This window comes from Sceloporus occidentalis, unplaced genomic scaffold (assembly GCF_023333645.1).
Source record: "Sceloporus occidentalis isolate IW3139 unplaced genomic scaffold, rSceOcc1.0.p SCAF_58, whole genome shotgun sequence".
Lineage (NCBI taxonomy): Eukaryota > Metazoa > Chordata > Lepidosauria > Squamata > Phrynosomatidae > Sceloporus > Sceloporus occidentalis.
This window is the reverse complement of record NW_028317038.1, coordinates 2,103,843-2,117,871: the sequence shown is the minus strand read 5'-3', so window position 1 is coordinate 2,117,871 and position 14,029 is coordinate 2,103,843.

Sequence of the window (14,029 nt, the reverse complement as noted above, 5' to 3'; positions counted from 1 at the left end):
AATAGCACATGGGGCAGAATGACCAGCTTTGGGGAAAAAATGGTTTTGAAATAGCAAAACGCTACTGGTACTTATTGCCCCATAACATGCAGAAAAAAGCAAAAAAACATAAAAACATTGGGTATTTCTAAACTCAGGACAAATAGTAGAATCTAGTTAGTTTTTGCAGATGAGTAAAAGTATTTTGTTTAAAAAGTGAGAAAAAGTAATTTTTTAACAAAAAATCACCATATTTTATCATTTTTTTTAATAGTAAATTAGATGATATGATGAAAATAATGGTATCTGAAGAAAGCCCTGTTTGTCCTGAAAAAAACCCAATATATAATATGTGTGGGAGCACAAAATGAGAAAGAAAATCACAGATAAACAGCAACACTGAAAAATGTTAAAAGAGCCATTGTCCCACAATATACTACGAGTAAGAAACAGTATTGTCCTTAAGGGGTTAAATATCTCATTCAACACCATTAATAATGCTTGTTTTTTTTAATTACAGCAAGAAAGAGTTCATAATATAGTTGAATAATGTGATGTTGGGAAGGAGAGCCCTTTGAGATTGGGTGGGCAAATATCCTAAATCACATGGAATTGCGAGGCGGCATTGGCATTGGTATGTATAAAAGGGACAGTAACGCTGGCCAGGGGTAGCCTGCAGAGAGATGTCCAACTCATCTTGAACCATAACGATGAATATATGATGGTGTCTAATAGCAAGGTGGTTGATGAATGAAAAAATAACCCAAGAAGAGCCTGCAGTGACTGTGTGGTGAGTATTTAGAGGGAAGATCTCAGTCCACATGGTCTGTATATAAACAATTATAATTCTCTCTATGGATATAGCTTCTCGAAAAAGCCTCTTTTTATTTTTACACAACTCAGAGGAAGAGCAACAATAAGTAAAGATTATAGTTTAAGAACAGGAGAGAAGTAACCAGGGATAGAAGATGTGTAGAAAGGGTGAGATATCGGGAATGTGAAACACGTGGGAGAGAAATGCTTTATTTCTTATTTCAACAAACAGGGAAACACCCGGAAGAGGTAAACATTTTTTTCACGTATAGTAACATATTCTTATATATACACAGAAGATGGATACATTTTCATTATTCTGCGTTATTCTGTTACAATCATCAATTCCATTATTTAGAGACAGGCTCTAATATTCTAATAACTTGCCCTTTTGTTTTTCTTACAGATACTTCTTCTGCTGCTTAATGAATTTTTTGAGATATTAATTTTAAAGATATATATATATAATGATAATTATTAAAAAATATATATAATTAAAAAAAGTGTCTGGGTTTTATTTTTTGACTCTGTTCTCTTTGTAAAATGATCAGGTATTTGTCACCCTCTATCCCTAATTCTAACCCTGGACAGCCTAAACCCTGTAACTAGGACATGAGGTTGTAAGGGACATGACCCATAATGACGTAAACATATATACGTATACACATACAAAACATTGATAAATACAAAACACAACACACCATATTTGGATGAATCAGCCCGTGGACTTGTATTTAGTTTATCATTTAAACAAACTTTCAGCTGTAACTTAATAACTTTGTAACCACTGTAACATAAACACAAGCCCAGAGCACCAGACTAAATTCACCTAAACTTGCCAACCACCCTAAAAGTCAGCCAGCATAACTTAAACTTACAGTTCACCCTAAAAGCTATAGGGTAACTATACCCCAATAAAAGCCACGACACAAAAGGATAAAAACAATATACATAATATAGGGTGGGTGGGAGGGCACATCTTCACTAAATCTTCCATGGAGTCTTCGGCTTACCAACCTCGCCACTGCTCACCAGACTCAAGGTCAGTGCAGTATAGGCTCAGTGGGTCGCCAGGTAAGCAGACAAGCCCCTCAAAAATGCCTCTATTTATAGTTATATTTCCCGCCCATAGCAGCGTGAGACACCCGTGAGGTAGGCGCGAGGCGACCATGAGGCAGCGCAAGACACCTAAAAAAAAAGTGGCAAAGCGCTAGCGCAGGCGCAAATCAAAAACAGCTTAAACTCTTATTTTTTATATATACATATATAACTACTTGACCTTTTGGTGACCTATCTAGCCTATACTGTCTATTGATAAACTGACCTATATTTGCCCCCACAACCTCATGGCACCCTGCCCTATGGGTGCAGGCTTTATCAATATGTAATGCCCTAGTGCAAGGCCCCTAACCCTTAATCTAACCCATAAAGGGACTCCATGCATTTTTTTATTTATTACATTAAAAATACATTTTGGAAAGTATTCTTTTTTTTCTTCATTTTCTTCTTAAAGACATTTAGTCCCTTCATCTTTGAAACCTGTACCAAAAAGCCCATTAGGACATATCAGTACGTCCTGACTTGCTGATCTTGGGAGATCAGGCAGTCGTTAGAAGCCAGCTTTGTTGGCTCCCTGCAGCCCAATCTTGTTTAACATCGCTCGCTGCGAGACCTGGTACACCGTCATACAAGGATTGCCTGAAATAAATAAATAACCAATATTTTTAAAAAGAACCTCTTAGTCCTACCACTATAAGTATTATAGTATATAGTATAAAAAAATCACTAGCCCCAAACCCCTTAGTTTTAAAAATATATAATATAGGGTAATATGTAAAGCATGGATGTGGCTCTCTTAAACAAAGAAGAACTATGTATGTGCGGACCATAATCAGAAAATGCTGGTGAATATAAACTGTGTCATTGTTCAGCTGAGGCACCAACAGTACAGAAGGAACTTTAAGAAAAATATATGATTTCACCCTCACAGCTATTTTCTGCGATCCAGGCGCATCCCCTCTTCGACGAGCCTCGGAGGTGGAACCCCTCTGCTGATAGCGTTGTCAGGATCCTTGATCCGCATACCGCTTTTTTAGTTCACATAATGATAATAAAACACACAGGAGACCGAAATTTAGTTGGAAAGTGAATGGCCACAGCGCTTTATTAGTTTGTTTCAAATATTCAAATGTTAATACGCGTCAAACGCTGCTTGGCGCTATCTCTGTCAAGCAATACACCTTGTAAAAACAGTAAATGTTTAGTCATAAGACCGCCTTAAAATATTCATAAAACATATGGCAACAAGCCACTGTAACCAATGCCGACATTACTCCTGCCTGTCGTAAGCCTACATTGGCAGGCAGGCAGACTGGCATAAATCACATTACGTTTTCAAAGGGACCCTGCCCTAGGGAAAACAATACACACAAACAAAAACCGCCTATCAAAATACATCAAGATGACCGAAACAACAGGGAGGGAGGGACGCGCCAGGAACAAGGGGAGGGCGTCCAGTTTATATATTTATATATATATATGTACCGCACCAGTGCCCATTCCCTGCCTCCACTACACCACATGGTTTCTAAGGATAGGCTGTTCACTTTAGCTTGCCCCCGTCATGCAGCCCCATGTAGTTCGTTTTGGCCTCTGGGGCTTTCTAGATCAGAAGGGTTCAGCTTTGTTGCAGGGCTGGATACTCACCTGGACGATCTCTGCTCTTCACCTGCTGACACTTCTTCCTCCACGGAGACAGCCTGCAGCATGGGTCTGATGTTCGTCCTGGACGAGTTGGTGACTTGCATTGCGGAAACTCAGGAGATAATTTACATTTGATTGCAATATATTTCATTTTAGTGCTAAGCTATATTTAAATTATTGAGATAGTGGGTCTCCAAAATACATAAAAATAATAATAATAATAATAATAATAATGTTCAGAAAAGGCTTAATATGTCCATAAATACATTTAACAATGTATACAAAATATAGCCCCTTTTCTACATTAGCTTCCGCTTCCTGCTAAAAATGTTTTTCTTAAGTCTTAATATGCTCAAAATACAGTCACTCACATTGCATAAAACATTTTTCTTCCACATTAATCAGCTTTAACTTCCCCTCCCTGCTAGAGTTGTGATGCTAGGCAGTGATGTCATAATGCCGACTCTCAATAACAGTGAGCTAGCAGTAATCTCTTTCTCACACATCATTTAACAAACAGCAGCGAACACACGCATATCAGCAAAATACATACATGCAAAACAGCAACATACACATATATATATATATATTATATATACACACATATACACACATACACTCCAAACAAAGTATACATGATTGTTTAATTTTATGGAGCCATCTCGATTGGATGCATTTCTTGACTGTTTGGTGAAAGTCTGGTAGGAAGTCTCACATTTGTGGAGATAATCTTTCCATTCTCTATAGTTTATTTTTAACTGTATTGCAATGTTATGCTTTTTCTGCCTCCTCTACTTTCTGTTTTGATTGTTTTTTCCCCTTGCTTCATATTTTTATGTTTCCATTTTATATATATATATCATTGACTTTTTAACATTTATTGTGAAAAATGCTGAAGGATCTGTTTCATGCAACAATTTATTTTTGGACAAGTATGGAGAATGATTGAAGGGAAAAGCTTTGTGTTTCACTAAAAGTCCTGGACGAGTTGGTGACTTTCATTGCGGAAACTCAGGAGATAATTTATATTTGATTGCAATATATTTGATTTTAGTGCTAAGCTACATTTAAATTATTGTGATAGTGGGTCTCCAATATACAAAAAACCTGAATACTGTTCAGAAAAAGCTTAATATGTCCATAAATACATTTAACAATGTATACAAAATATAGCCCTTTTTCCACATTAGCTTCCCCTCCCTGCTAGAGTTGTGATGCTAGGCAGTGAAGTCATAATGTAGACTCTCAACATCAGTGAGCTAACAGTAATCTTTCTCTCACACATCACCGGAAAATAACAAACAGTTACACACCCAAATCAGCAACAGACATACACACAAATTAGCATGAAAACTTACAATACTATATATATATCTATATTTAAATATCTATATCTATGACACATACGCTCAATGCAAAGTATACATGATTGATTAATTTTATGGAGCCGTCTCGATTGGATGCATTTCTTGACTGGTGAAAGTCTGGTAGGAATTCTCACATATTTGGATATATCTTTCTATTCTCTATTGGTTATTTCAAACTGTATTTCCATTTTATGCTTTTTATGCTTTCCCTACTTTCTGTTTGTATTGCCTTTTTTTCACCCTTACTTTGTATTTTTATGTTTCTGTTTTATGTATGTATATATCATTGACTTTTTTAACACATTTAATGTGGAAAATGATAAATAATTTTTAATTTATCAGAATTTGTGCCAAATGAAGCCAATTTGCTCATAATTTTGCATTCTAACCAAGCTCCAATCCCAAAAACCTAATTTCTTTATTTTTGGTTTTGACAATATGACCAAATTCAAAACTTTAGATACAATTTGCCGAAAGTTTCTTATTTAAGTTCTAGTCTTCCATTAGGGCGCAAAAATGTCTTATATTTAAAATGATTTTGTTTATCTCTTGCATGACCAATGGAATTTGTTTATATAATATTAGATATATTTGAAAGTAAGTGGAATGATTGTGTTATCCTGGCAGTTGGTGGCCTGCATTGGGAAGCCCACGGGGACAAGTTATATTTGAATGAAATATAGGCTACATTTAAATGATTGAACTAGTGAGCAAATTTTATTTTTTAATTTTGCTGTGTAGGATGCCAAATTCCATAAAAAGCTGGTTAATGTGGCCAAAAATCCACTTATTGTCTCTAATTTTTACTTAAAACATTGTAAAAAAAATGTGGCCTTTTTATCCACATTAATAAGCTTTCTCATTCATTTTTAGTTTTCTTCTCAGAAAGAGCTAAAATTGTTTTTCATTTTAGGGAATAATAGAGTTTTGATAAGTATTAATTTAATGCTTTTGATTAATGTCTGGAATGTCTGTTTATACAACCCAGCAAAAATACGTATCGAGTTTAAAAAATATGTGAAAATTATTGGAATTGTATGCAAACAAGTTTTCTTTTAGGTATTGATTTCAGTTTAGGTAAGGAGCTGCAGCAGACCATCTTCTCCATGGTGTAACATTTTGCCAGTCAATGGCAAGAAAGCACTCCCAATTAAAACTAGTGTTTTCTGCATATGCACATAGAAGGGTCTATACAAAGGAAAGATTTTGCAACTTTACAATTATAAACGTAATATGTTTTTGCCTAGAACAGTTTTGACATATAAAGCAATTAAATGACTGATCACGGAAGGGGCAGTTAACACAGTACAAGCCACTGTAACAAACACATAGATAGAAACACGTACAGTGTAACACTTGGAGGACCAGCGTTGCAGGAACCCAATAGAGAGAACGTTTCCAGACAGGTGTATTTCGAACTGTCGTGGTTCCTGATAATAGCAATCACTACTATACACCCTTAGGACCGCAGGATAGTCAGAGACAAAGAGTCACATGAAGCGTAAGGTCAGAATCCTTACATGAAATTATCACTCATAGCCTGAACAGTCACGGACAGGTGAACAGGTGCAGTTAGAACCCTGTAAGGAGGGTGCTTGTCTTACTTTGTCTGTAAAGGCTTGAGTTTTTAAATGCAAAAAAGATTCCCTGGTGAGTGCCTGTTAGCGATGGCAGATGTAACAATTGGCAGATCCAGAGACTTATCGCGGAGGGGACAGTTACACTACCACACACAGACACTCACACTAACACAGACCAAGCCACAAACACCTAGACAAAACTTCGTATAGTGTAACATTTGGAGGACCAGCGTTGAAGGAACCTGATAGCCAGTAAATTTCAAGACAGGTGGATTTAGACCTGTTGTGGTTCCTGATAATAGCGCTCAGTACTATACACCCTTAAGACCGCAGGATAGTCAGAGACAAAGAATCACCTGAAGGGTAAGGCCAGAGACCTTACATGAAATTCTCACTCATAGCCTGAAGAAATCCAAAATAAAGAAGCAAAGGCTCAGCACTCAAATGATAAGGTGAGTTTATTTCACACAGGCAACGTTTCGACGCACAGCTCTTTCTCAAGCCTTGAGAAAGACCTGTGCGTCGAAACGTTGCCTGTGTGAAATAAACTCACCTTATCATTTGAGTGCTGAGCCTTTGCTTCTTTATTTTGGATTTATTGAGGGACTTGGTGGTACCCTGGCTCGTGCACCATTTTACTGCTGAGTGCTGCATTCCAACCTTTCTTTTTGTGTATGCTATCATAGCCTGAAGAGACACGGACAGGTGGACAGGTGCAGTTAGAACCCTGTATGAAGGGTGCTCGTCTTACTTTGTCTGTAAAGGCTTGAGTTTTTAAATGCAAAAAAGATTCCCTGGTGAGAGCCTGTTAGTGATGGTAGATGTAACAATTGGCAGATCCAGAGACTTATTGCGGAGGGAACAGTTACACTAACACACACAGACACTCACACTAACATATACCAAGATACTAACACAAACACCTAGACACAAAGACGTACAGTGTAACTGTAACGATTGGATGAGGAGGACCCCGGATGGAGGAGTGAGCCAGGCAAACAGGAACCAGGTGTAGCCAGGAGAGCTGGAACCGAGAATCAGGTCTGGTAACCAGTAAAGCAGGAAGCCAAATCAAATCCAAGAGTAGTCACACAAGCCGAGTCAATACCAAAGATCAGAGAACAGGAGCCAAATCAGAAAACAGCAAGCCGGGTCAAACAAAGAAATAGTCACAGTAACTCGCACAGGAAAACAGCAGAATACACCAACCAAGGGTGACCCAGAAGAGGAAGTTCAGGTTTAAATAGGGAAAGGTGGAGGTGTGTCCTGCGTTAAGAGGTCACCCGAGGTTATAAGAACACGTTACAGATGTAACGTGTAATATTATGTTTTGACCACACCTGTTTACGCGTGGTCAGCCACGCGGTGAAGACGCTGACCCGGTAGTGGTGGTACTCGCTGCCCGGGAAGCCGTCTGAGGAGGAAGCGTTGCGGGACTGGCAACGGAGCGGGACCGGAGACGAACCAGCCAAGGCACGCGGACTTCAGAGGCGGGCACCCAAGATCTTTCTTCAGGTCCATAACCCTTCCATTGAACCAGATACTGCAGAGCACCCCGGAAGAAGCGGGAATCGAGGATGGAACAGATCTCGTAGTTCTCCGAGGAGGTGACAGAATCGGGACCAGGGCTGGCTAGAGGATGGGTAAAACGGGAGAACAACACTGGCTTCAGGAGGGAGACATGAAATGTACGAGGAATACGAAGGTTACGTGGCAGGTTCAGTTCATATGTGACAGGATTAATACGGCGGAGGATGGAGTATGGTCCAATGTAGCACGGTGCCAGTTTTTGCGAAGGAGAGCGAAGGCGTATGTGACGGGTAGAGAGCCACACCTTGTCTCCAGGCATATAGGAAGGGGCAGATAATACCTCTTTTGTGTCTGAGAAGCAGCTATGGACGCAGAATGGACAGAGGACCAAACAGAAGACAGGTGTCTTAGGTGTGCATCCAAAGCAGGTACCCCTACCTCAGCGGTGTCGGTAGGCAAAACAACTGGGTGGAAACCGTAGACACAATAAAAGGGGGTGTGTTGGGTGGAGCCTTGCACGGAGTTATTGAGGGCGAACTCCGCAAGTGGGAGGAGGTCAGCGCAGGCATTCTGGTTGTCATTAACATAAGCACATAGATATTGTTGAAGGCGCTGATTAGAGCGTTCCGCTGCCCCGTTGGTTTGGGGGTGATAAGCTGTGGAAAAGGACAGGGTGATGCCTACGGCTTTACAGAAGGACCTCCAGAACGGGGAGATGAACTGGACTCCACGGTCAGATACGATGTCCTGGGGAATTCCGTGGAGTCTAACAACTTCTCTCATGAAGATGTCCGCGAGTTCTCTGGCCGTGGGAAGTTTAACTAGCGGAACAAAATGAACTATCCTAGAGAAACGGTCCACAATAGTGAGTATGGTGGTGTAGCGACGGGATAGAGGAAGCTCCACTATGAAGTCCATGGCAATATGGGTCCAGGGACGACAAGGTACCGGAAGGGGCCGTAAGTGACCAGCTGGAGGAGTCCTGGGGGTCTTGGTAGTGGCACATATGCGGCAGGATCTGAGGTAATCAGCCACTTCTTGTCTCCAGGAGGGCCACCAAAAATGGCCTAGGGCCTGGCTGGTGCGTCAAAGACCAAGGTGGCCTGAAAACTTTGTGGAATGGTGTACCTGAAGTATCTTTTCACGGTACACAGGAGGCACAAACAGTTTGTCTGGTTGGGTATGGGCTGGAGCAGACGGTTGGCCGGCTTGAATGCGTTGCAGGAGGGGAGAAGCAACGACTAGAGATACAGCGGAGAAAATACGGTTAGCAGGGACGATGGGTTCCGGGTCTAGTTTCTCCTCTGTGGCTGTGCAGAACATACGGGATAAAGCGTCGGCCTTGGTATTTTTACACCCCGGGCGATAATGACTGCCAGTAGTTCCCGGTTGCCGATGTCATAGTTCCTCTCCGCAGGAGAAAAGAGTTTGGAAAAGAACCCACAAGGATGTAGCGGCCCTTCGTATGTTTTCCGTTGAGATAAGACCGCTCCAGCTCCGATTTCTGAAGCGTCTACTTCAATTATTATTATTATTATTATCCTTTATTTATATAGCGCCAACAGTTTACACAGCGCTTAATACAATACATAAATTCAAGGGATATGACAAGACAAGAATTGACAGACTAAGACAAACCGATACATTTGGTGGAGAGAGCCCTGCTCGCAAGCTTACAATCTAGAGGGAAATGGGGTGACAAACATAAGGCATAGAGAAAGGGTGAGAGGTATTGTGGGGGTTGTATCGATGACAAGGAAGTTCTAGCAGCTAAGATGGTATGCTTCTCTGAAGAAGTGGGTTTTTAGATGTTTCTTGAATGTTGGGAGGGAGGGAGAATGCTGAAGGTTCCTTGGGAGAAGATTCCAGAGATATGGGGCAGCTCGAGTGAAATCTTGTAGACGGGAAAAGGAAGAGGTGATGAGTGAGGAGGAGAGCCTTAGCCCATGGGAGGAACGTAGGGATCGAGTAGGAGAGTATTTGCTAATGAGGTCAGAAATGTACGGAGGAGCAGTATTATGGATGGCCTTATATGTCAGTACCAGGATCTTAAATTTAATTCTAAAGGTAATTGGGAGCCAGTGGAGGGTTTCACAGAGGGGGGAAGCAGAAGAGGAGCGACGTGCAAGGAAGATGAGCCTAGCAGCCGCATTAAGGATAGACTGTAGAGGAGAGAGTCGAGACAGTGGAGTGCCAACCAGAAGAGTGTTGCAGTAGTCAAGACGGGAAATGATAAGGGAATGAACCAGGGTTTTTGTGGATTCTTGGGTGAGGAATGGGCGGATACGAGAGATGTTTTTTAGGTGCAAGCGGCAGGATTCAATAACAAAGGGTTGAGAGACATCAGGGTGAACGAGGACCGGAGCAGACACAAACAGAATTTTCAATTTCTGGAAGGCCGGAACAGCGGAGGCAGGACAATTATGACAGTCAGCCCACTTTTTAGTGAGCGCGGTCATGGGAGCCACAACTTTAGAAAAGTCTCGGATAAATCAGTCCTTGTGGTTGAGGCCATTGCAGAAAGGCATGCAGCTTGTCAGGATCCATCTCGAACCCTGTACCGCTAATGACATAACCAAGGAAGGGTACCCGGGAAACTTCAAATACGCATTTCTCCAGCTTTGCGTATAAACAGTTTTCATGAAGGCATGCCAGGACCTTTTTTACATTATCTGATGTGAAAGCGGGTCCGGCGAGTGGATAAGTATGTCATCAAGGTAGATGACAACAAATTGGTGAAGCTAGTCCCAGAGACAGTCATTAACAAATTCCTGAAATACCGCTGGGGCGTTACAGAGCCCAAATGGCATTACTGTATGCTCATAATGACCAGAGCGGGTATTAAAAGCTGTCTTCCACTCATCGTTCTGACAGATACGAATGAAGTTGTAAGCACCCTGTAAGTCCAATTTAGTGAACATCTGCGATCCCTTCAGGAGGTCGAACAACTCGGTAATGAGTAGCAAGGGGTATGTGTTTTTAATGGTGATTCGATTGAGGCCCCCAATAGTCAATACACGGACGTAGACCGCCATCTTTTTTAGACACAAAAAAGAAGCCTGCACCGGCGGGAGAAGCAGAGCGGTGGATAAAGCCCTTTTGGAGGTTTTCTCGGACATAGTCCTCCATGGCCTCAGTCTCGGCCTGGCATAACGGATACACTCTGCCCCGTGGGGGTACGGTGCCAGGAAGCAGGTCAATTGGGCAATCATAGGAACGGTGAGGAGGCAAGGAGTCAGCCTCCTTCTTATCAAACACGTCAGCATATTCCTGGTATTGTGGAGGTAGGGTGGTGGTATCCAAGGAGGCAATTTTCACTATGCATGGTTGAGGGAACACCGCCAGGAAGTGATCTCACGGGTGGACCAATCAATGTCAGGGTTATGCAGCTGCAGCCAAGGGTAGCCCAACACAATGGGGGCAGCCGGAGACGTTATCACATGGAGTGTTATAGTTTCTGTATAGAGAACCCCTACTCTGAGATGAAGCGGTGTAGTTTTGTGGGTCACTGCTGCAGGTTGAAGAGGTCGACCGTTGATGGCCTCCACAAAGATCGGGGAGGTTTTCTCCTGCAAGGGTATATTGTGGAGCCTGCAGAAGTCATGGTCAATAAAGTTTCCTGCAGCTCCAGAGTCTATAAGAGCTGGAGCCAGAATGGTGAGCTCCAGAGTCTATAAGGGCTGGAGCCAGAATGGTGCTCTCCTGGACAGTGAGAGTTGTAGGCACAAACATCAAGGCGGCCGGTCATGGGGAAAGGCAGCAGGAAGGCCTAGAGGAGGTACCCCAACCCTGCTTAGGCCTTGTAGTTTCCCGGCTTCACAGGGCAGGAACGCACATAATTTCCTTGTTTGCCACAGTACATACAGAGGTCCTGTTGGCGCCGGAGGGATCTCTCCTCCTCAGAGAGATGTGTGGAGCCGATCTGCATGGCTCCTCAGGTGGAAGAGAAACAGAGTCAGAAGAACACTGACGTGGCGCAAAACGCACTGGAGCCCTCCTTTGGCGATCTCGCTGTACCTGGCGTTCCCAGAGGTGCAGATCAATGTGGCCAATGTAGGCGATGAGTTCTTCCAAGTCCGTAGGCAGGTCCCGGGCAGCCACCTCATCTTTCAGGCGGTCAGATAGGCCATTAGTGAAGGCAGCAACCAAGGCGTCATTGTTCCATGCCACTTCTGCAGCCAGGGTATTCAATCGCATAGTCAGATAAACTGCGTGTACCCTGACGCAGTGAGAAGAGACTTGACGAGGCAATATGGCCGCGACCTGGCCTGTCAAACACTTGACGGAAATTGGTTACAAAGTCATTATAATTGTTGACCACTGGAGAAAGACAACCTGATAGAGAGAAAGTTTCAAGACAGGTGTATTTCGACCTCTCGTGGTTCCTCATAATAGCGCTCAGTACTATACACCCTCAGGACCGGAGGATAGTCAGAGACAAAGAATCACCTGAAGGGTAAGGCCAGAGTCCTTACATGAAATTATCACTCATAGCCTGAAGAGACACGGACAGGTGGACAGGTGCAGTTAGAACCCTGTAAGAAGGGTGCTCGTCTTACTTTGTCTGTAAAGGCTTGAGAAATTAAATGCAAAAAAGATTCCCTGGGTGAGTGCCTGTCGGCGATGGCTGACGTGGCAATTGGCAGATGTCAAACACTTGACGGAAAGTGGTTACAAAGCAATTATAATTGTTGACCACTGGAGAATTGCGTTCCCAAAGAGGAGTTGCCTAGGCCAGAGCCCTGTCAGTGAGTAAGGAGATGACATACCCCACACGGGCTCTGTTGGAAGGAAACAACTAGGGAGACATCTCAAAGTGAATGGAGCACTGATTGAGGAATCCACGACAGGTAGCAGGATCTCCTCCATATCTGGGAGGAGGTGGTAAATGATGGGTTTGAAGACCTGGGTCAGCAGGCGTGGAACAGCAACAGGTGCAGCAGCAGACACAGGAGGAGGACCACGTGCTGGATCAGTCCTCGCCAGGAATGTTTGCAAAGCCTGGTCCATGCAAAGATCCAGACTTTCAATACGGGCTTCACAGGTAGACACCTTCTGGCCAATCTCCGCAGGGTCCATGGTGACCCTTGGTACTGTAACGATTGGATGAGGAGGACCCCGGATGGCAGAGTGAGCCAGGCAAACAGGAACCAGGAGTAGCCAGGAGAGCTGGAACCGAGAATCAGGTCTGGTAACCAGTAAAGCAGGAAGCCGAATAAAATCCAGAAGAGTAGTCAAACAAGCCGAGTCAATACCAATGATCAGAGAACACGAGCCAAATCAGAAAACAGGAGCGAAGTCAGCAAGCCGGGTCAAACGAAGAAATAGTCACAGTAACTCGCACAGGAAAACAGCAGAATACACCAACCAAAGGGTGACCCAGAAGAGGAAGTCCAGGTTTAAACAGGGAAAGGTTGAGGTGTGTCCTGCATTAAGAGGTCACCCGAGGTTATAAGAACACGTTAGAGATGTGCTACCTGTTTGCCGTGTGTTCGGCGACGCGGTGAAGATGCCGACCAGGTAGCGGTGGTACTCGCTGTCCAGGAAGCCGTCTGAGGAGGAAGCGTCGTGGGACCAGCCACGGAGCGGGACCTGAGAGGCAGGAAAGTCCTTACAGTAACACTTGGAGGACCAGCGTTGCAGTAACCTGATAGACAGTAAGTTTCCAGACAGGTGGATTTCGACCTGTCGTGGTTCCTCATAATAGCGCTCAGTACTATAGACCCTTAGGACCGGAGCATAGTCAGAGACAATCACCTGAAGGGTAAGGCCAGAGTCCTTACATGAAATTATCACTCATAGCCTGAAGAGACACGGACAGGTGGACAGGTGCAGTTAGAACCCTGTATGAAGGGTGCTCATCTTACTTTGTCTGTAAAGGCTTGAGTTTTTAAATGCAAAAAAGATTCCTTGGTGAGAGCCTGTTAGCGATGGTAGATGTAACAATTGGCAGATCCAGAGACTTATCACTGAGGGGACAGTTACACTAACACACACAGACGCTCACACTAATATATACCAAGCTACTAGCACAAACACGTATAGTGTAACACTTGC